This window comes from Spermophilus citellus (assembly GCF_964194105.1).
Source record: "Spermophilus citellus genome assembly, chromosome: 6".
Classification (NCBI taxonomy): domain Eukaryota; kingdom Metazoa; phylum Chordata; class Mammalia; order Rodentia; family Sciuridae; genus Spermophilus; species Spermophilus citellus.
In genome coordinates, this window is record NC_138187.1 from 66,657,862 (window position 1) to 66,683,265 (window position 25,404).

General features: G+C 36.4%; 1 pseudogene across 1 annotated transcript; it reads right to left on the reverse strand.

The window, feature by feature from the left end:
• Window positions 1–599: 599 nt before the first annotated feature.
• On the reverse strand, window positions 600–3,530 carry LOC308651247 (holocytochrome c-type synthase-like; annotated as a pseudogene). The gene is made up of 2 exons: window positions 3,501–3,530; window positions 600–1,288 (listed from the first exon to the last, which is right to left on the reverse strand). The product of its transcript is annotated as a holocytochrome c-type synthase-like (transcript).
• Between the last annotated feature and the right edge of the window lie 21,874 nt (window positions 3,531–25,404).

Here is a 25,404-nt window from a genome sequence, read left to right on the forward strand (position 1 = left end):
TCAGTGTCACTACTAAATTGCAGGGATTTTAGAAATGATGATCTATTTTTAAAAAGATATTGCTTATTTAAAATAAACTATTTTAGTTAAAAGATTTGACCAGGTAACAGCTCACGGGCATCACACTGACTTTCAGGTTTTACCTCTCAAATTTCCTGAGAAATCAATAAGAAAAACGCAGCTTTCCTCACCTCAGTTTTCTAGATGAATGCACAGGCAATATTGCAGTTAAAGGACAAACTGAGGAATGCCTCTTACTTAAACCAAATGGGAAGAAAACTTAAAACAATCTGCTATAAACTGCAAGACAAAATGCACCTCAAAACTGAACAGAGCATGGCTCCTTGATTAAGTAAAGGACGAAGCATGATTATCCACTTGAAGTTCCCGTAACATCATGAGTGCAATTCAGTTTTGGGAAAATGGTTTAATGTATCTCTCAGAAACAAAATAGTTTATACTTTGCATAACAAACAAAACAGTGCTTATGATGCCCAGTGAACCTTCATTCTGTCCTTTACTTCTGAAAGCAAATCCAAGGTGGGGTGGCCATCCAGGACAGTGAACGGGTAGTCCTTAATGACTTTGCTCCCCTGGTACTACTCAATACCATATGTAACTTGTATGCCAAAAACGTTGATGATCCAATCATGCCTGTCGAAAGGCAACTCATACTCCACCCAGGAACGAATTCTTGCCTTTGGTGAATAGTCTTTTGCTTTCCCTTCAAATCAGATAACAATGGACCACAAGGATACTTCAAAATCTCTCTCCACGCCTGTGCATTGTTCTGACTGTGAATTCTGATGGTATTACACATATTTTTCTGATTAGTATCCTCATCCTTCCACTTCCACCCTTTCCTAAACTTTTCATTCCAGAGCATCAGTTAGGAAGGATAAACCCGTGTTTTCTCTAAATCTGCTCGTGGAGTGGATGACTCCTCTCTGGCAGTAGACAATGCAAAGGGCTGATCTGGAGCCGGTGTTTGGTTAGGTGGTGGCATCAGATTTGAAGGATTCATGTTCTCCTTATTCTTAGCAGCAGAGCTGGCAATGGGACACACTGTACGTACTCATATGCAGGATCTTGGAGGGCAGTCAGAGTATGTTTTGCTCTCAGAGCCTGGACCAGAGGGTTCTGTGCTCTTCCTACAGCCTTTCATTTTCCCTTCATGTATCAGCCATCCTGAATTTGAGGATGCTGTCTGAAGATCTGAATTATTTGAGATCTGAACAGGAACAATAGGAGTAGAGGGTGACAAATCCAAGATAGAAATCAATTTTGCCTCAAAAAAATTTTAAATTTCCAGCTGATTCCTCCCCATTGGCTAATTCAGGCTGCTGGCCCCGCTCCTAAGCCTCTAACCCAAGCCAGTGGACAGAGACCTGTGTGGGTCCTGCCTTCCTCTCACTGCATCACCACTGTCTCCTAGATGTTATTATTATTATTATTTTTTGCGATCACAATTAAATCTTAACATAAATTCCTACCTATAAATTTTTAAGCAAAATTTAAAATTGTTCAGCATTTTAACCTCTTCCTGTTAAGCATTTCAAATTGTTATTTAGAGTTATAGTTTTTATCAATTTGATCATTCAGATTAAAGGTAGTATTACACCAAAAATTATATAACAGTAGTTAATAGATTTTTATTTCTATTGATATCTATGTTCACTGTAATCTTAGATTCCATACTTTCTCTCTAGCTTCCTCCTATTTTAAAATAATTCTCCAGTGAGAACCTGTGATTGGCTAATCATTTAAGTCTGTGTAATTATGAAAATGTCTTTGTTTTGTAGTTTTGATGGGTATCGAATTTTAAATTGAAGTTAATTTCTCTGAGTTCTTGAGCACATTACTGTCCTCTTCCATCTATTGAAATAATGACAAGTCTGAGGACAATCTATTGAGGGCCCCTTTGCATAGAATCTTTATTTTTGTCTCTGATAGATTTTAAGATTTTTCTGCTTGTTCCTTATATTCCGTTTCGCTATGCTATAAACTTAGTCATTCTGCATTTTACTACTGTAATTTTAATATGAGGATTCATACCATCTTACAATTCTGGAAAATCTCAACTGCAATATATTTAAACAGTGCTCCCCCATTCCCTTTTTAAATCTCTTATTCAGCATGTAATATAGAACTTCTATTAATTTATGTCAAAATACTTACTATGCACACAAGATTATGACAATAATGTCCTTCCAATTCCAAATGAGTAACTAAGATAAAATACAAATAGGAAAGCATTTATTCTTTTCTTAAAGCAAAATGTTAATTTAGGTATATACTGAATCACATTATTTTAAACCAGGAGCAATCAGACTATAAGTTAGATTATTACAAAATCACATTTATCACACAGTAAGGCTAAAAATAAAATTACACATTGAATTTGATAAACTAAAAATCAGAAAAATTTCTGAGTCCTGAAACTTGTGACATTACTTAAGTATGATTTCAAACTATTTATATGAATTCTCTAATTTTTGAATTCTGAAGTCATTAAAGAACTTATTGATACATACTCAGAGTAAAAAAACTTGTACAGTCTGTACCTATATTTTTGTGTATGTTTATACATGTATGTATATACATGCATATATGTATAAATGTATGCATGTATATGCATGCATATATGTATTTGTGTATATATGTGTGTCTGTATGAGTATGTATATCCTACATAAAATGACACTCTCCAGAGAGCCCCTTAAGTTTTCTACATAATAATCATTATAGCAATTTTCTACATAACAATCGTGTGGTATATTGTTTATTTTTTTGTATTCTTCCTCTAAAATGTCCTTCCATAAAGGTAGAGACTTTTGGGTCATTACTATATTGCTTGGAATATTTCCTAGTATATAGTTTCTTAAGTATTTGTTGAGTTAATGATGGAGTTCATATATATTTTAAGTCAAACCTTAGTTTGACTTAAAATAGAGAAAAATAGATATTTCCATGAAAATTATATAAGATAGGAGAGTCAGCAGTATATGGGGGGCCCAGATGGAACACAGATATTGAGGAGCAGTATACATCTCAAACCAAGGCAAAACAAATTGGGCAATGGTACAAACAGAGGATGCAACCTGCTCTTGTTCTAGACACAGCTCAGGTTAATTGTGGAAAGATTCGAGAGTAAAGCTGGCCAAATGATTGGGGGCATACCAACTGGTTCAGGATTAAGCTTAGATGCTTAGATAAAGTATATGAAGCACCTGTAGGTGGTTGCTCTAATAGAAACATGATATGTAGGGTACATCCTTCAACAGGTGCCAATTCCATTCAGACTACTACTTAGCATGGCAGATAAGGTCTTTCATGCTCTGGTCTCCACCTGTCCTCCTCTTCCACCATCATTGTATTATTACTGTGTTATTGCTCCATTTATGAAATAATCATATTTCTCTGAACTAAATCTTCATGATTCTCGCAGACTTTGGCCCATTCTTTTTCTTCTGCACAGAGTATTTTGTCCTGTCTCCTTACCTTCTCTTCCCTCTTAGGTCTCTTAATCATCTTCTACTTTTCCTTTAGAGCTTTGCTTAACCACAGGCACTACTTGGAAGTGTTTGCTCCTCCCCAAGGTCAGGTATAGTGCCTTTCTGTTGTGTTTCCACAGCACATTCTTTTTTTAAAATTGATTTTATTTTTTTAAAATACATGACAGCGGAATGCATCACAATTCTTATTACACATATATACCACAATTTTTCATATCTTTGTTTGTATATAAAGTATGTTGACACCCAATTCGTGTCTTCATACACGTACTTTGGATAATGATGTCCATCACATTCCACCATCCTTGCTAATCCCCTGCCCCCTCCTTTCCCTCCTACCCCTCTTCCCAATCTAGAATTCGTCTATTTCTCCCATGCTCCCCCTCCCTACCCCACTATGAGTAAGCCTCCTTATATCAGAGAAAACATTTGGCTTTTGATTTTGGGGGATTGGCTAATTTCACTTAGCATTATCTTCTCCAACGCCATCCATTTACCTGCAAATGCCATGATTTTATTCTCTTTTATTGCCGAGTAAAATTGCATTGTGTATATACGCCACATGTTTTTATCCATTCATCCACTGAAGGGCATCTAGGTTAGCTCCACAGTTTAGCTATTGTGAATTGTGCTGTTATAAACATTGATGTGGCTGTGTCCCTGTAGTATGCTGTTTTAAGTCCTTTGGATATAGTCTGAGGAGAGGGATAGCTGGGTCAAATGGTGGTTCCATTCCCAAATTTCCAAGAAATCTCCATAGTGCTTTCCATATTGGCTACACCAATTTGCAGTCCCACCAGCAATGTATGAATGTACCTTTTCCCTCACATCCTCGCCAACACTTATTGTTGTTTGTCTTCATAATAGCTGCCATTCTAACTGGAGTGAGATGATATCTTGGAGTAATTTTGATTTGCGTTTCATTGATTGCTAGAGATGTTGAATATTTTCATATATTTGTTGATTGATTGTATATCCTTTTCTGAGAAGTGTCTGTTGAGGTCCTTGGCCCATTTGTTGATTTGGTTATTTGTTTTTTGGTACTTAGTTTTTTGAATTCTTTATATACTTTAGAGATTAGTGTTCTATCTGATGTGTGAGGGGTAAAAATTTGCTCCCAGGATGTAGGCTCTCTGTTCACCTCACAGATTGTTTCTTTTGCTGAGAAGAAACTTTTTAGTTTGATTCCATCCCATTTATTGATTCTTGGTTTTAATTCTTTCATTATAGGAGTCTTATTAAGGAAGTTGGAGCCTAATCCCACATGATGAAGATTAGGGCTTACTTTTTCTTCTATTAGACACAGAGTCTCTGGTTTAATTCCTAGGTCCTTGATCCATTCTGAGTTAAGTTTTGTGCATGGTGAGAGATAGGGATTTAATTTCATTTTGTTACATATATATTTCCAGTTTTTCCAGTACTATTTGTTGAAGATGCTATCTTTTCTCCAGTACATGTTTTTGGCAACTTTGTCTAATATAAGATAATTGAATTTTGTGGGTTAGTCTCTGTGTCCCCTATTCTGTACCATTGGTCTACCAGTATGTTTTGGTGCTTGTACCATGCTGTTTTTGTTACTAGTGCTCTGTAGTATGGTTTAAGGTCTGGTATAGTGATGCCACCTGCTTCACTCTTCCTGCTAAGGATTGCTTTAGCTATTTAGGGTCTCTTATTTTTCCAGATGAATTTCATGCTACAGCACATACTTACTACATAAGTGCATTTACCATATATTCCTGAAGTTGCCAACTTTTGTGGCTATATCCCCAGCCAGGCAGTATTATCCTCTGGGGTTTGTTCACAGATGAGTTCCAGCACCTAGTACAACAACTGACACACTGAAGACACTTGGTAAACACTTACTGAATAAGCGATGAGTAAAATTAGTGACTGAATGAATGTGGCAGGTCCAAGAAGACAGTTGGAACACAGCAGCCTAAGAGGCATGATGATGCAATTGGTTAAGTCTCAATAGTAACAAAGAAGGGGGTGTGTTTGGTTCCGCAGGTATCAGAACCTTAGAGATGAGTGGAAGACCTCAGTATCACTTCGTGGTTGTGTTAAGAAATGGTAAGTCAAAGACAGGTTAAAACCATCAAGTGGCCAGAGTTGTCATTAGAAATTCCAGCTTTACCTTTCTGGTGCTTTCACCAGTCCCTGAAAATGGCAGTGCCTTATTTTCAGTGACACCAAGCATCAAATTCCCTCCTTGTCTTTCTCCTTTCTACAACACCATCTCTATAGACATCTTATTTGTGGAATTTAAGGCACTGATTGGTATAGAAGGAGTCATGGATTATTTGAACTTCAGAATGTTCTCAGAGACTCTGGTGTTTTGACCCATAAAAGGCTACCTGCTCCTCTACTGACTGGTCTGATGGGTGTGGGTTTCATTCATTGCTAAGTGGAGAATCAAGGACCCTCCCAGGAGGACATAAGGTTAGCCTGGGAGACACACTGAGGTGTTAAAGAGGTAACTGTTTGCTATAATTTCAGTGATTGAATCTGATCTTTAATGATACACAAATTATATATATTTTTCCACCAGCCAGAATCCATTATTATTCTTTTGAGCCAGCTGTTCCCAGGGCTTTGTTCCCTATAATAGAAGGGATACCTCGAGATTATACCTTGTCAATCCTACATCTACAGAAATCTATACTGATACTAATAAAGGGACTCAATTCTCCTACAAAAACCCCTCTGTGACAAAAGTATGTTTGGGTATTGCCTAATGCACTCATAATAAATATATACAGCCGTAAAACACAGCACGGTCCTGGTAGCCTGTTATTTGAAGTAATTGTAGATTGCAAGTGGACATTTTAAAGAGAAGCTTACAAGTTAGTTGTACTTTCTGGTAGTAATTACCTCCCACAAACATGACTCACTTAAGCAGCTTAAATGCAAGAGTTGGGTGTCCCAAAATCAACGGTCTTATAAATAAATCTCTGAATCATGAACTGAAGGCATAAATGTTTAAATATTTTTCCCTGATCTCAAAAACAGCTTCAGAGTTGAGATTTTAAAAAAATGCATTAAAATATCAAGGTAAAAAATAAAATCAAAAAGCAAGAAAGACCATGGGAGTCTCTGTATACTGTGGTGAGGCTCTCTTCACTTTGGAAGTCAACATCCTTTCCATAAGACTCACACTCCAGCAGGCAGAGTGTACGTGCATTTTCTTCAACTCAGATGGGGAGAGCTGCTATTTGTTTAAATGAAGCCCATTTGTTTTTCTTTTGAAATTGTACTCACAGGGCAGACTTTTATGGTAATGTAGCAACATGAATGTTTTGGATGGGACTTCCCAGGAGTCTCACGGGTAAGAGAACATATAACTGAAGAATTGTGGCTGTGTCAACTAGGAATGCTGAAGAGAGAACAATCCATGCCAGAAGGAGACGTTCATTTTTTTGGAATGCTTACTCAAAGACTTTGTGTATCCCAGTGAGCTTTGGTCTTCCAATTGGTGAAACTTATTGTTAAAAAAATATGAAAAAAGTACACTCTGAAATTATTAACAGAAATTTAGATGCTGACATCATCCACCCACTAGGTTCATTTTTTTTTTTTTGAGCAAGAAGTCCTAAAGTGTTATTTGTGGTTCATCATGAAGGAGCTAAGTTAGATGACTATTCTTTTCTTGATATATCCATATATTTTAAACTATAGTATCAATTACCTGCTTGGATCTGAGGGTAAAACTGAGAGAATTCTATCATCCGTGTTTAAAATCTGAAATCACACGTCCACCTACCTCTGATTTTTCTGCCTGTTCAAAATAGCCATGTGGTAGCCAACTTATCACTGAATTCTACAGAATGTTCAAGGTCAAAAGAAAACTGCTTTTACAGGAAGATTTTTTCAGTATTTTTTTCTGAATCCGTGTCTATTTTGTTCCCAGTTATTTTCATATGCCCAGCTGCTGCTGTTGCATTCTCATCTCTTGGAAGAATCCAGAAAAATCAGGGTTCCTCTGTGGCCAAGTAGAGAAATGCCTGCCAAGAATGCTGAACTCCTGATGAAGGTCACTAAATACTATAAAACAGACTGAGTACAGCAAATAATATTGTTGGTGCACACAAATGAATAGCCAATTGCAATGGCAATTCATGGAGAAATTTGATATCATATAATAATAGGAGTATATCTAGGTAGAAGATCAGAGTAAGATACCTCCAAAGGTATGGTACCTCCAAAGGGCACATAGCAACTCTGTTAGTTAGACAAGGACCAACCTGAAGCTCAGTGTGTCCCAGAATAATCTTCATGACAAATAACTGGAACCTTGGGTTACACATATTAGAACCCCTGTGTACAGCTCAGCATCACAGGCCAGAAACTGGGTTCCCAATAAAAGCCCTTTGAGCAGGAAAGGAAAACTAAGCCCATAGAGACCATCCTCTTCAGTGCAAAATGACCATTTATAACTAACTTTCGGACTCAGAGCATGTCAAAATATGGGGCAAATTAGTTTTCTATGTTTCACTGGAGTTGCTTAAAGCAGTGCCTATAAATTTTAGGGAGTGGGGAGGAAAATGGTGTAGTTCGGAAGAGTCCATTCTCAATCTATTTTTTGAATAAGAACTCTAAGGAAGGAATTCTAAGGGATCTTAATAAGCATCAAGAAGAATAGAAGCTGCCTTGAGGCTGATCAGAAGGGACTTTTGGTTTAAATCAGCCAAAGGAGGGTGACTAACCCTCTAATCCCCAAGTGTCTTTGCCGAGGAATGAATGAGCTCTCTCCTTTAAAGACAGTAGCAAATCTTTTGTCTTAAAAAATGGTATCAAATCATCTGCATTTTCCCTTTAACTGGGTTAAGCTACCTCACAAAGACTAGTGGTAACATTGGGGAGACGGTATTTCTTCATTAAGTTGATGGTTCTTGCCCTCCCTTCTTCATAATACACATTTTTTTTTTTCTAATTTATTCCTAAGGGAAGCAAACCAAAGAGAATGTAAACAGCATGTTTTTTGGAGTAAATGGGACAACTCCCTCTGCACATGTTATCACTATGTTCCAGAATGTAAAACTGTATAATGTAAAGATGTGAACTTATTCCAAGCAGGTGAGAGGCTCTCAGTTTCACCTGTCTGGCTCCAGTTCCAGCTCTGCAGACTGTCCTGCACTGACTCTGCCTGGAATCTGTCTAGAGCTCTGCCTGATACCCAGGAATGACACACCATGGGACAGACACATTAGGCACTGAGTCATGTGGAGTGGCCCCCCAGTGGGATGAAACTTTACCCCATGAAGGCCAGTGGGTAAAATCCCTCCACTTCCACCATCGGGATTGACTCCTTATGATGCTGTTCATACACATTCTCAGAGAACAGTCTTGTAGAACAGATGTATAAGCTGTATAAAGCACAAAACAGCAGCCAACTAGGTAATACCTGCCTAGACTGGCTGTCTCTGCTTCCCTGCTGTGTGTGATCTTGCCTCTGACTGTGCCCACTGCTTCGGGTGTATACCCTGATGAGCTTAAATCTTTTGTCTTGCCTCTGCTTTCTGGAGAAGCCAGGCTAAGACACATTTTCACAAGAATAATTTACACTCTACTTCACCTGGGAGAATAGCCTTCTTCTCCAAACAGTGTTTAATTTTATTATCACAAGAAGGTTGGATAATGTGGGTCCTTGTGATTTCATCAATGGTTACAAATGTATCACTCTGGTGGGAGATGTTGATAATGGGGGAGGCTGTGCATAGGTGAGGGTAGGAGGATGCGGAAAATCTCTGCACCTCTCCATTTTTCTGTGAAACTGAAACTTCTCTAAAAATAAAGTTTTTTAAAACAAAAAGGAATACTGACAAATGACTAGGTAAAATATTAAGGCATTGAATTAGTCAGCTTTTTGTCACTGTGACCAAAATACCGGACACAAACAACTTGGAGGAGGAAAGATAGTTCAGGCTCATGGCCTGAGGTTTCAGTCCAGGGTCAGCTGGCTCCATTGCTTTGGGCCTGAGATGTGGCAGAAGAGCATGGCAGAAGGTGTGATGGAATGGTGGAGGAAAGCTGCTCAGCTTACGGGAGCCAAGAATCAGCAGGCAGGTAGGGGCCATAGGAAGGTAGAGTCCCCAAGGCCACACCACCGGTGGTCCACATCCTCTAGCCATGCCCCATTCATCTACAGCTTCCATTACCTCCCAGTTGTCCATCCAAGTATCAATGGATTAATCCACTGATGTGGTCAAAGCCTTCATGATCCAATTACTCACAAAAGTCCCACCTAGGAACATTGCTGCACTGGGGACCAATCTTAACACATGAGCTTCTGGGAGGACATTCCAGGTCCAAACCACAGCAAACATTATAAAACTCTAGTGATTAAATCAGTCAGTGCCTACTGTGTTAGGCCCTACACTATGCAATGTGGTGAATAATCACCAGTCTTCAAAATGGCCCTGTTTTGTAGATATCATTTGCATGGTCATTTTATAATTAAAAACAAACAAATCTAAGGACTAGAAACCCCCCCAAATTTGCCCAACTTGATATGCTGCAGAGATAGGAGCTGAATTTTTTAATGACAGAAAAAATATATAGTACTATTTAGTAAAAAATAAGGATATAAATTATAATATGATCCATAGATGATAAAAATTTTAAAATAATAAAGAAATTAGAAAACAAATGAATTTAATTCTTAATAGTTTCCATCTAGAGCCTAAAGACAAATGTTTTATTTTTAGTTTTCAATAATTTTTGAATTGTGGGCACAATATTCACTAACCATTTACAATGCTATATATTCACTAACCATTTCGCTCTTACTCTGGCACACAAGAAGACTAAAATTACAAGTGTCTCTTGAAATGTGATAATTTGACCCATTCTGCCCATTGAAATATGAGTACAGTAGTCTTCACTTAAAACCAATTTCTGTAGTTTGGGGTGGAAGTAGACTCCCACCAACTTGGACACACTCACTTAGGGATTGTTATAGAGGAACTAGATACACGTCTATCTGATTTAAGCAACTGCATTTTGCATCTCTGTTATAACAGCAAAGTAATTAACATAACAAATATGTTATACATAAAGCAGGGGCTATGTTTTATTTGTTTATGTAAACCCACTATGACTTAGCCCAGTGGTTTATATTGAATAAGTTTTCAGTGGCTGTTTATTAAATCAATATTGAATAAATGAATTTCATATATGTATAATGTTATTCTTGAGATAAATATTTTTTATTAATTTTTATTCTGTTTTAAAGACATATTGCCCAGGCTAGCCTTGAATTCCAGGGCTCAAATAATTCTTCTGCTTTAACCTCCCAACCATCTGGGACTACAAATATACATGAGTGCGCCCAGCTCTGAGAGAAATATTTTAAAACTTAAAATCCCATATAATTTTTATTTTTTAAGTGGCATCAAATTAAATATGTTTTACCAGTTTGATGTAGACACATTATAATGTGTTTAAAATTAAGTTGATAATATAAAAAGCACAAAAAAGAATGATTTTTAAAGGTGGTTTATAAAAACAAATACATAATGCTTTACTTATTTTTAGTTTTCTTATTATAGAATCATAAAATAATGCAATTAAAGATGAATTGTGGATGAACCATTTAAACAAATGGTATCCAAATGTATACTTCTTTCTTTCCAAGAAAAGTTATTAACTTCCAAATAAGCTAAAACATAGCTATAGAAATTAACTGGAAATATATGTTTCATGTAAGTTAACCAATAGAAATCATATTTAAAAGTACAGATTGACTCCCCACAGGGGAAAATATTGATTTCTTGTTGACTATATCTAGTCAAGACAATTTATAAATCCATCCTGCATTGCTTTGAAAAATTAGTAGTGAGAAAAAAATAGAATTATTTTTTAAAATACACTGTATCATTTGTCACTGGAATTAACATAAAGAACTACTTCAAACTTTTTACAGCAGAGAGGTCAATACAATTTCATACTGTTTCACAAATATGGTTTTGAAAGGTTGTGTTGCTGCTCATGGCTGAACTACTACTTTAATGTCATTCTTTCTGATGTCAAAGCTTTGGAGGGAAAGACTTTTTAAAAAATACAAATAAATATAGTATAGAGTCTACATGTCGATATGTGAACTTTGACTTTTACTGCTGCTATAATTTTTATCTTAAATGTCCCCCAAAGGTCCATGTGTTGAAGGCTTGGTCCCCAAGTGATGCTCCAAGGAGGAACCTTTGAGATGTGGAATCTAGTAGGAGTCCCTTTGGTCACTGAGAGCATGACCTGGAAGGGGACTGTGGGACCCAGGTTTCTTCTTCTTCCTCTCACTTGGTTCCCAGCTCATGAGGTGAGTGATTTGCTCTGACATGTGCTCCTGCCATGGTGTGCTGCTTTGTCACAGGACTAAAGCAAAGTGCCAAAATAAGTCTTTTTCTTTTAGGTATTTTATTACGGTGATGGAGATCTGACTAACACGAGGACTTGCACTATGAGGAAGCATCTTGGTCTTGTTTATGCAGGGGAGATAAGCAATTGCCAGTCTACCCACTGGGAACTCCTAAAAAAAGAGTTATTTCTTAAGGTCAAACTAATCATCTGAAGTTATACTTGTATGTTCTCACCCCTAATTGACTTATTTTTAACGCTAAAATATAATTTTTTTTATCTTAGCAAATCAATTTATTTTTCCCATGGGCGTTGTTTAAATATATTAATTGATTAGCATCCTTTTAGTTTAATAAACTGTAAATGTTATGCCTGCATTGCACTTACATCAATATCTTCAACTACTCACCATTTAGGATAATGAAAAATCACTTATGGCCATTTACATAACTGGCATGTAAATCTAAAGTAGCTATCCATCACTACAGGATTACATGGAATTATTAAAATGGCATTTCATTGTACTTAAAATTGTTGTCCTAGTGTGAATTTTAAGTAGAGTAAGTTAAATACATTTCCCAAATAATTTCTTCAAAAAAGACTTAGCATGACTGTTATCTGAAGCAGAATTTCAACAAATAACAATTATTTGCTCTACAATAAAAACTAGAATGACTGTTTGACATTTAAAAATTGAAAATGGAAAGTTCTTTTTATCCCCCTTGCCTACCTTAGGGATTGCGTTTTTCTTCATATTTTATTTTTCTGTGAGGAATTCAGCCAGTTTTCCTGACCTGGGGTCACAGGGACTTGGAAAACTATTGTGTAATGTAATAAATCACAGTGAAAAGGAATTGCTGGAGGGTCTTCCTCTATTTGCCTTTGATTCTACTTGCCTCTTGGTTGAGGAAGAGCAAGAGGAGTCACAGTTGGAAGGGATGGGAATGGAGACATGCCAGAAAGGGAGCAATAAGGTCAAGGTGAAAACATCCATCCCTCATGTCTTCCAAGGCAGTGCCGCTCTTGAACTGGCTGCGAGGGACAGATTGTCCTGGGGGGGAGAACACGCCACCTGGAACTGACAAAAGAGATTAAGAGCAATGATGGGTGGCTGCTGGCTCTCAGGATGTCGCCTGTATATCTCTGTAGAACAAGATGCTTTCTTGGATGCACCAGATTAATTCCAGGCCCAAGGAGCAAAAGAGTCCTAGAACAGAGTAATAAGATGTGAAGAGTGAAAGCAACTATGGTTGTTATTGCCCTGATGTTTGGAAGCTCAGATAGTTCACATGCCGTGCCTGGCTATCATAAAGCCAGGAGCTAAGCTAGGAATCCAAGTCCCATGACCCCAAGTCCACATCCGCGTGAGACACAGTGTTCCTAATCCGGTCCCAATTGCAGCGTGGTCTTGCTCTACATTCATGCAAGCGCAACAGGGCCCCAGTGGGGAGGTGAATTCTTTGCTTCCTGGCTCAGGCCATCTGAGAAAGCTTGTTCTGGACTTTTAAGCTCTTGTCTCTCTTTCCCCAAATCTCCTACTTCCTTTCCTCTTTACTGTCCCTCACACAGGCTAGCAAGGGTGCGGATGGAGAGAAATCTCCAGCTCCATGAAAAAGATGGTGCGTAAAGATTACAGCCATTGAATGGCTTTAGAATTATTCACCTAGGTGTGTTGGCAAATTAATTAATTAATTAGTTCAATTATTAGAATTTTTCTTCCAGTTAGAAGCCTAAATTCCTACACTGCCACTACAGTCGGTCCTTATATATGTGGCATTTATGGAGTCCTTTTTTCCCCCCACAACTTCCACTATAGTGGCGGTGTCTTATTGAGGTCTGCAATGGACTTACTGCCAACAATGCTGCCCACATTTCAAGTTTTCAAGTTTTTTGAATATATGTCATTTCTCTTTAATAAATATACATGGCAACCAATCATATTTAAAATGAAATGACTAAAAAAAAATGAGACTGTCTCACACCAGAGTTCCAATATCTACTCTCCCTAAGTCATCTTTTAGTACCTCTCTCCCTATGCGCAAATTTTAGAAATTACTTTTGTTCATTGACTACCTCCCTGTGCAGGCATTATTTAAAATATTTCTCATGTAAAACTCACTTATAACTTGCAATAAGGTTCTGAGGTGAGCTATGATTTGCTCCCATCTGACAATGGAAGAAACTGAGAAACAGAGGTTAAGTTCAATTATTGGTCCACCGCCCCACACCTAGTAACTAACAGAGCCAGAGTCTGAATTGGGTCTGTGTCTATTTCTTTCTCATGACTTTATACTACCTCTCTGAAGCCAGCCAGTCTGCATCAGGGGCATACACGTGCGTCTTTCCTTGTGTGTATGGTATGGTATAGTAAAAACAGTATAGATGCAAAAGTCACCTCAAGAGTAAGTTTTATTCTAGCTTGTCCCCTATGCTACGTAGCCTTTGGCAAGTCTTAAATGACTTGTTTTCCTCACCAATAAAATGAGAACAAAAATGAATCTGTCACTGAGTTTGAAGAATTAAAAAGAAAGTATCTGGAAAGGGCCTAGGTGTGTGAGATTCATCGTAGGCACCCAATCTGAGTTATCATCACCTTCTCTTCCCTCTGGATCTGACTCAATCACTTAATCTGACTGATCTGAACAGTATATTTGCATTAATGTAAATCTTAAGGGACAAGAAGAGTTAGAATACACCATGGGAAGTGATAGAACTTTTTTTTTTTTTTTTTGGTTTGATTCTGTGGTTTCCTGACTCAGCTGTTTACTGGTCTCAAAAACACAAAAGTAGTCCTGAGGAACTATATTTTCAAAGACAAAGGGATGAGATAGAAGAAAAGGGTGAAAGAAGAAAGAGATGGCCAGTATTTTAAGTTTTTGTGGTGTATTTTTGCTTCATTCTATTTCCATACTCTCAAAATCTTAAAATGTTTGTCCGGGGTGTCTTCCTTTCCATGACATATGCTCAGGGCCAGGAGACTAACACAGTCCACCAACTTCCTCGATGCTTCTTCTTTTGTCCATTTATCAAAAAAATTTAAAAGATTTAAAATGGTAAAAAAATACCAATTAGCTTTCTATTCAAACTAATCTGTGTTATTATTTCTAGTTTAAATGTTGTCTGTATTGGACCTATCCAAAGTGTGTCCAAGATTGTCAAAAAAAAAGAGCATATTGCAGTTCCAAAATCAGAGGTGAAACCTATTATATCAGCTCTGTCCAGCATTCACACTCCTCAGCAGGAGAAGAAGCTGGTTCTTTCAAGGTGAGGTCTGAGGAACTGGAAGGTATTTGGCACTTACAGCTCTTGGTCACCATGTGAGGACATTTCAGGAGAGCTGCAACAGACAGAACTTTGTGTGGCTGATAGGCAAAATGTATTTCCTGCCTGTATAATCACATACAAAACTGTTTCTTTTGGGAAAATGTCCTAAAGCACACAGATAGCCAATCTGTTTACTTTTTCTGGCAAAGACAACATGTCTTGCTTGTTTCAACACATGCCGCATATGTCAATTAGCAATGCTTTCCCCATACCACTGACTGAAAGCCACCACAGCTTTCATTTAGCCAAACTCTGATCTTTCCATGAAGCCATGAATTAATATAGGTTGAAAATATATTGTTCCAGTCTCTGTTTCCATACAGCAAGTATTCAACTTACTCAGGGCAGCGTATTTTCTATGTGCTTTTTTTTTTCTTCAAGTAAGTCCATGATGTCCTATATTGAGGCAATCCTGTGTTGACTATACACACTATTGTCCTTTGGAGGAAAAATGGCATGGCAAGAAAGACAGAACCACCCTCACTAGTGGTAGAAAGAGCATGTTCTTCAGTTAGAAAAGCCATTCCAGCTCTGCTACCTATTTGCTAGCTGTATCACCTTACAGATAAATTTAGTCTCTTTGGGCCTCAATTTCCTCATCTCTAAAATGAGGACAATACTAGTCCCACAAAATGGGACTAAGATGAGATCATAAATAGTAATAAAAATAACTATGATTTATTCAACACTGATTATATGCAGTATATATATCACATAAATACTATATAGTGTATATCATGATATTATTTGCTCCCAATGCTTTGTGCTACACTTATTTAATATTCAAAATAATACTAAGAGATAACTTCTATCGTGATCCTGATTTTACAATAAAGATCTTGACCCACAGTGACAGCTGTACTAGGAGCTATTATTAATAACCAATTTCATTAATATTGTTGCAATTTAAAACTATTAACAGCTATAAAAAGGAAGTAAAACCAACAGGAATTTCCTCACTTACAAACATTATAAAAGCAAGATTTATATAGGAAAACACTGAGTAGAGGTAAGATGATTCATTGTTTGAGTTGGTTTCTTCCTCCAGGCTTCTCTCTCCATAAAGATAAGTAATCAAGAAAACAATTCACCTTAAATGAGCCTTCTGATCTAAACAGCTCTATAAAGATATGAAAAGAAGCTGAAATTATTTTCAAGGCCTAGAGAGGAGAGAGAAAATGGACAGAGGAAAGAATAAATAAATAAATGATTTTTTCAAATGCTAAAATTCAAGGATATGTTTCCAGATAGAAAGAGGCTACTACAACGAACAAGGAAAAACTTGTGCCAGGACACATCAACAGTGAAGTTTAGGAACACCAAAAAGAATGGAACATCCTGAAAACTTCCCAAAGGGAACAGACTAGCAAAGAAAAACTGCTAACACACACACACACACACACACACACACACACATGACAAAAGCATCAAACTTCCCAAAAGCAATACAGGAAACTACAAGGCAACAGACAAGCATCTTTGAAATGTTAAAACTAAGTCATTTTGAATGTAAAATATCAAACCCAGACATGTTATCAATTCATTTTAATATTCTATCATATTCAAAGGCTCAAAAAATCACCTCCTCTGAATGCTGTTTCTCAGGAAACTACTAGAGAAGGTGCTTCACTAAAAAGAGGAAGTTTTTAAAGAAAAAGGAAGTCTCAAGATACAGGAAACTGAAGCTGTAGGAGACAAAGGAAATTCTCAGGATACAGTGAAAGAATGTTCCAGAATGACAGCTGTGCAGTATCCCTGGATAGCAAGTCTAGAGTTGAGCAAGAGGATTGCTGTGGGAGAGAACTCTCCAAAGACAAGGAAAATGGAACGGGTTGATTTGCTGTACTTAGCTTTTATTACTTTTAGTTGTATGACAGATACATTCCAGCATTCAGAAAAAAATTCAGTGAGAGAGAATATAACTATAAAGAAGACAATTATTAATTCTAGGAAGAAAGAAAAATTGTGCCAAAAAAGGAAATAAAGTATACTATCTGAATGAGCAATGAAAGCTGTATAAAGTCCAAATTGCAATGACTTCAAATGTAGCCAAATGTTAAGAACTAATTATCGGGCAAATAGGAATGGGGAATAAAGACACCAACAGCCTAACCCACCCTAATACCAAGTTGAAATTGTTAAAATTCATAAACCAAGAAACAGTATTTTAAATATTATTTAAAATATGGTGAGACAGCTAAAACAGTTGAACTTGCCTCTGGGTAGTCAGTTTTAGGGGTGAAAAAGGATAGGCAGGGTATCATTTTAACAATAAGACTTAGGTTTTTTTAATTTCCAAATGTATGAATAGATTTATGTAATACTTTATGTAATAAAAATTTTAAAAATCACATTTTTTAAAAGGCTCATCTTGAGTAGGTAACTTCATCAGAGGTACTTCTAAGTTTAAGAAACTGGTTTTAGAACCACATTAAGTGATTCCAATCTTAAGGTTTAAAGAGTAGAATTTGCTCTTCAAAAACAAACCACCTGGGGCTGGGGTTATAGCTCAGGGTTAGAGTGCTTGCCTAGCACTTGTGAGGTACTGGGTTCGATCCTCAGCACCACATAAAAAATAAATAAGTAAAATAAATAAAGATATTTTTAAAAACCACCTAATGTTCTCATTCCCAAAAGCAAAAGAACTAAGCAGGAATATTAAGGATGAGATATTCACAAAGAGGGTGAAAAGGAAAGAGGGCAAAGCTAAAGAAAAACCAAAAAGTTCAATGAAAACCAGGGAATCATGGAGAAGTTCATTAATTCTGTAGGAAAGGGGAGGAAGATGGACTCAAGAGACTTTGCTGGCCATCCACGTGCACAAACCCAGGCCACAGGAAAAGAAGAGTCTCAAGGCAGGCAATCAGCCAATTGTTAAAAAAAAGAAAATACTGGTAAAGGAAAGGGACCAAGGAGCAGGAAGTGGGTAAGGAAGGGGAAAGTGCTGGGGAGTGATACTGGCCAAATTATATTGTTACATTGTGTATTATGTACATGTATAAATATGTAACCACAAATCCCATCAGTATGTACAAGTATAATGCACCAATAAAAAAAGGTGGAAAAAAGTAAATACAAAAAAAAATTACCAGTGATTGATATGAAACTGGCTACTTAAAAATATTTTATTTTTTTCTCTTTTGAGCCTTAGATAGGAAATTGATGAAAATACATATTTAAAAGAACAGAACAATACTGGTGGGGGAGGGGTCATTTTCAGAGTCTGAGAGCTCTTTCCTCATGTGTAACAGGATTCCCAAGCTGGACACTGTCTTCTGTGGGATAGCGTAGAACCAGGGCAATTAAAAAACTGGGGGAAAGGCCATTCGGAAGTGGAGGGTTCTATGTTTTCCTAATTGCAAACAAGTTTGACTTTAAATTAATATCCTTTCCTTCTTCTATACTTTAATGCTACTTGTGTCACATATATTTCCAACTGTTCTATGTTTCTGGAAAACAAATATATATAGCCTCATTTCCATTTTCTAATGCATTGTGAATTTGAAAGTTTGTGCATCCCTGTGGAAACTGTAGATTGCAGGTAGATCCTGCTGAGGCTACACTTGCCATTTGGATATTACCAATGTTTATGGTACTAGAAGTTTGTAGTTCCTTAAACTGAAAAGAGAAAAAAATGTACTAGCTTTTCTATAAGGCTAGTAAAGACATTGACTGCCTATGCCACAATTCATATTGGATTTATTTTTAAAGCATTTCTAATTACAGTCACAAGAATTCTGGGATTAACATAGCTCACGTCTGGAGTATTCTTTTACCATAAGTTCTGGAACCAACGTACAGCTTCGTCCTCTGAAAAGAACCAAAAAAGATGTTGTGTCCGCCAAAAACCAAGATAAATAAATAAATAAATAAATAAATAAATAAATAAATAAATAGAAAGAAAGGGCAAGACAAGAGTCATTCCCAGAGTTCCTACCTGCTCTCTTCACTTGGCTTTTGTCTTGCCAATGCTTTTCACCAGCTGGCTACCAGGCTCAGATAGCTCCTGTCTGCCAACAACCTGGTGGGGGCTGATTATTGCAAAAAAGTACCACATGAATTAACTGCTTTTATTTGGTTTGATTGCAAACAAACATGAACATAGAAAGTGCATAAAATGTCTTTCCCCTAGATACACATCCATGTTCTGTGGAATAGATACTTGCATTAGGAAACCCCTGGTTACGAGAGGAGAAGCTAGACCAATTTTTGTATATTTAGTTTAGCATATAATCTAGATGATTGAGTTATTACTAAGATCTAGCTCATGTTCTGCTAAAAATAGGTTTTTACTTAAACAGTCAATGGTCCTTGTTTGTCATAGAGGACATTGCTCAGGCAATTCAATCAATTTTATTCCCTCTCTTTCACCATGGGGAGACCTTGCTAATAAAATGATTGAAAAAGTACATGTATTCAACAAGTTCTTGTTAAGCACCATCTCGTAGGTCAGAATATCCAGACCCTCATGAAAACTTTGGTTGTAAAATACTGAGAAAAGGAAAGTTGATGTTAAAGTGGATTTCTTTTTAGAGAAACGTGCTGGTCAGCCAATTTTGCAAAGTTTTTCTAAAAATAAAATGCAGGAAATTTACATTTGATTTTTAAAATGTTTCTTGATTCGGAAAACTTCAGGTTGGAGGTAGGTTAATTTAAGTAGCTAAAATTTCATGAAAGCATCATGAAATTCAGTTAGTCAGAAACTCAACAATATCATATATTTCATTGTGGATCAAACACATATAGTGGTTGTATCTAACTTCCTATACCACAGAGAGCCAGAAATAAAGAGTTATCTTATACTCCAATGTCTATATTATAACAAAGGAATCAGTTCTAGTTAGTTGTAACCAGATATCTATCTATCTACCCCTCTCTCTCTCCTCACAGTTTTTATATAATTTCAGTGCTAATGTTTGAGATAAATCTATTAATATCAGTTTTAGGAGATGTCAATTACTACATGAAAATTATCCACTTATTTTTACATGGCAACATTAACAACAATAACAATGAAAAGGACAGTAAACCCAGAGTCAGGACAATCATTCAGATACTAAAAGGGGGTAAAGAATTAGGAAGGGCTGGGCAAAGAATCACCCAATTAATCCAGTTAGTTTATTATACACAAGATTACTACTGTACTTCCTCTTGCAATGCAAATGAAAACAAGGATAAGAGGGTGAAAGAGGGGGTTGTCAGGGAGTGACTATCAATATGGGAGAGCCCCCCACATGACAAATTTGGAAATCTATGTTCCTTCTGAGTTCCTCATTAATTGAGGATTAAGACAGCTAGTAGAATAAGGTAATGCTTCTTTTTGTCTTTAATCAAGCTAGCAAATAGAGGAATTACTAATGGTATAGCACTAAATAAAAGACAAATGAGTGAGGCTGTGCTTCTTAAACTTTGATGTGGTTTAAATCACCCAGAGGGCTTGTTAAAATAGATTGCCGGGCTCCCAGAATTTCCAACATAAGAGACCTGGAGTGGAGCCTGAGAATTTATATTTCAGATGATGCTGATGCTGATAGTTCAGGGATCACACTTTGGCTATCATTTCAGTAAGATATACAAAAAAGACACAAAAAAGGGAGAAGGCTATAACAGGCAGAATTCTAAAATGGTTCTCATTATCTTTGGGTCCTTCCCTTGAGTATAGGCAAAACTAATCACAATTAAGATGTTGACTTTGCATAATCAAAACAGAGATTATTGCCAAATGTTTTCTCTGATACAAGGAGGCTGACTCATAGTGGGGCATGGAGGGGGAGCATGGGAGGAATAGATGAATTCTAGACAGGGCAGAAGAATGGAAGGGGAAGGGAGGGAGCAGGGGATCAGCAAGGATGGTTCAATGTGATGGACATTATTATCCAAAGTACATGTATGAAGACACGAATTGGGTGTCAACATACTATATATACAACCAGAGCCATGAAAAATTGTGGTATATATGTGTATTAAGAATTGTAATGTAAAAAAACTAACAAAGTACATGTATAAAGGCATGAATTGGCATGAACGTTCATACTTTATATACAAAGATATGAGAAATTGTGCTCTATATGTGTAATAAGAATTGTAATGCATTCCACTGCTGTCGTGTATTTAAAAAAAAATAAAATCAAGAAAAGATAAAAGAAAACAAAAAACAGAGATTATCTTAAGTGAAAATATATGTGATACTTCAATACACATATACATTGTTTATAATACTTAAGTCAGAAAATCTATATCCTTAAAAAATATCATTTTTTAATGTTTTGGAAATATATAGTACATTATCATTATCTATAGTCTTTCTACTATGCAGATTCTAGATAAGAGTGAGATCATGTGAAACTTGTCTTTCTATGATGGTTTATTTCATTTAATATAATGACCTTCAGTTCTATTCATGTTGTTGCAAATACTATGATTTCATATTTTTTATGACTGAATAGTATTCCATGTGTAAATATATATTTTCTTTATCCATGCATCAGTTGGTGAACACTTAGATTGTTTCTATTCCTTGGCTATTGTGAATGGTGTTGCAATAAACAAGAGAGAGAAGATGCTTCCTTGGTATGTATACCTAGTGGTGAAATTGGTGGATCATATGGTGTATTTATTTTTAATATTTAGGCACCTCCATACTGTTTTCCATAATGGCTGTACTAATTTACATTATCACTACCAGTATGTAAGTGTTCCCTTTTTATATTCTCTTTGGCACTATCTTTTGCCTTTTTGACAATAGCAATATCTAGAAAGAAGTGTTAGATATTTCATTGAGGTTTTAATTTGAATTGCCTTGACTATTAGTGATGGTGAGGATTTTTTTCATATATTTGTAAGTCATTTTCATGTCTTCTTTTGAGAAATATCTATTTATATCTACTGTCTATTTTTCAGATTTGGATTTTTCACTATTGATTCATTTGATCCTATTTATTCTGAATATTACCCCTTGTCAGATTTATAGTTGCAAAGTTATTTTTTTTGCAAATGAGTGTTTAAAGAAAGGTGAAAATTCAAGGGATATGGCCTCGAAGAAAATAGATATCCATGTTATAAAACTGCCTATGGGAGCCACATATCATTTTTATAATTGAATACGTGTTTATTAACTGAAGAGCATTTGCAAGATTTTTGGTGAGCCCCGCTGTGGGTTTAAAAAAGTCACAGTTATATTCCTTAAAGAACTGACTGTCTAATAAGAGGGATAATACAAGAACACAAACAAATTTTCTTCAAAGCAGATTATACTAAAAATCTTGAGAGAGAGAAATAGGCAAAGTGTTACAGCAGTTTAAATGAAGAACAGGTCAAATCTGGCTGGGATTGGAAATATTTAATAGGGAAGGAAGCATGGGAGATGCTAAAAATAAGTAAGATTACCATAAACAGAAAGATAGGGAAAAGAAGAGCAAAGGGGCAGGATAAAAATAAGATATAGTCCAAGGAGAAAGACACCAAATAAACAAAGGCATGGAGATATTTATATATATATCACATTTTTTAGAATTGCAAGGGTAGTTGTTCCTTAGTATCTTCTGGGGATTGGTTCCAGGAAGCCCTGCAGATAAAATCCACATGTACTCAAGTCCCTTATATAAAGTGGCATGGTATTTGCCTATAACTTATGCACATCCTCCTGTTCACTTTAAATTATCTCTAATTACCCATAATAATTAAAACAATGTAAATGCTCTTTAAATAGTTGTTATACTCTATTATTTAGAGAATAATGATAAGAAAAAAACACCTGCACATGTTCAGTACAGATGCAACTTTTTTTTTTTTTTTTTTTTTTTAGTATTTTCGGTCTGTGGCTGGGTGAATCTGTGGGTAAGAACCTGTGGATATGGAGGGCCACGTACAGGTCAGTATGGGCTGGAGTTTGAGCAGTATCAGAGGAGCTGGGGAAGGATAGATCCAGGAAAGGAAGTCGTAAAGGCTTCTGAATGTTAAAGAAGGATCCATGACTGGAAGAGGCACCTGGCAGTGAGTGACAGGAGCGTCAGAGTGGGACTTCAGCTCACTGACTGGATATCAGGTTGATGATTCACCAACCTCATATTCCTTCTTTTCTGCTAACAGGCCCAGGATTGTTCCAGAGCCTTAATTACCTTGACTTTAAATATAAATGTGTGAGGGCTGCAGTAAATGTGTGCTTAGCTTGTGCAAGGATCTGGGTTTTATTTCTGGTACCAAAAAAAAAAAAAGAGTAAAATGATATTACTGTGTGTTTGGGGTATTAAGAACAGGAGTTTATGAGTCATGGTACTCCATTATATTTAGATAAACTTCTTGACAAATTGGAAATTTCCCATGTATTTCTCCAGCTGCTGATGTGTACTAAAACCAGCTTATTCTAACCTTTAATACCTACACTTAAGCCCTAGCTTGATATCTATATTCAGGAACTTAGCTTCACTGAAAATTTGGTCTTGTAATATAGACAGATTTTAATTTTTTGGCTCCCCCTTAATAAGGACAGCAAAGTCTCATATTGCATTTTCTGTACTGGTCATTAGAAATACAACTATCCCTATGAGTCAGCCGACTTCTTTATCTTTCTGCAACTGGTCAGATGTTTCCCTGTTCCTAAGCTTAGGAGGTACTAGGTGGTGGAAAAGAGATAACATGTTTTCTGTATATTGAGTAGCATCTGCTTCCTGTAACATAAAGAGATTATCTTACATGATTTATAATTTCAAAAACATTTTTAAAAGGACTTGTTTGGATTATAAAAATTAAAAAAAAATTACAATCTTTCCTTGAAGAATTACTTCTAGACCCCTTTTGAATCACTTATAATGTGTCTGCCATATAGTACTTAGTATTTAATAGTGTTAACTGACCTCACTCAGAAACACACCGTGTTCTCTTAAGTGACAGTGCATAATGTGAAAAATCAACTTCCATTTTAGGATATGTTAGAGTAGCTTAGAGTAGACCAATGTAACCACTGAGGGGAAAAACATGGAGAAAGCTGTACATAAAAGATACATAAAACATCTACTTAAATCCAGTAGATCACTGAATCTACTGAAGCCATCAAGAAGGGAATTCAAGATTCTGTAGAAAAGCCAACTATGGAAGGGAATAGCTGAGAATCTGCAGCTACATTTATCCTAGGAACATCTGGCAATTCTGGATCCTAAAATCTGAGAACTTCCTGGCCAGAGGGCTGATAGGGCAGAGTGACATCAGCAGAGTTTGGGGTGGTTTTGCAGTATTGGAAACAGAAAATTAGAGATTTGAAGGGCTACTATTTGATTGGAAAGGGGTGAGTGAAGCACTAGAGTTGGCACATTGTAGATTCTGCCCGGGAGATTTGCTAAGTTGTGAAGCTGCAGGAAGTGAGAAACTAAGAACAAAGTCTCAGAAAAGAAAATATATGTTTCTGATTGAGCAGAAATAAAATAATAATAAAAGTAAAAACTTGCCAGAAGGAAAATCTCCTATAAGCACACTCCAGCTTTGGAGAAGACAGTAGAGCCTGACCCTGGGTGAACAAAGTCTAGCATCTGATTTTATTTATGTGATCAGTCTTCATTCTGTCTACCCAGAGAGGAAAAGGCAAAATTTCTCTAGAGAAAGATGATATGACCTGGAGCCACTATGATTTTTTTTCATGTATTATGTCCAGAATTCAGTAAAGAAGCTACTTAAGATGACAAGAGAATGATCATATGATCAGAAATCAAGAGAGTAAAATCACCTTTATGATATAGTGATGGGACTTAGCAGACAAGGATTTTGAAATAATTGTCCTTAATATGTTAAATAAGATGGGGAAAAAAGGAAAGAAAAATACAGTACTCAAAAAGGCAAGAGCTGAAATTAAAAACTCAACACGTAGATTTAACAATGAGTGATATCTGCAAGATTCAAGTTGTGAAAAAACTCAGGTCGTTGTCAGGCATCAATACTAAAGAACAGAGTAAGTAAAAAAAAAAAAATAGAAGACAAAGAAAAAGTGTGAAATATATGTATAGGAAAGTGCAAATGTCTGGACCAAAACATGAAATTGGAAACTCAGAAGGAGCAGGAGGGGAGAACAAAATTGAAGCAATAGTTGAAGATAGAAATGACTATTCCAAAAGATGAAAGGCAAAAGACACAGACCATTAAGCTCTGCAAAATTCAAGAAGGAAACATATGAAGAGGTATAAATATTCCTGGAACATCAGAAGAAAACTTAAAAAACAAAACAAAACAAC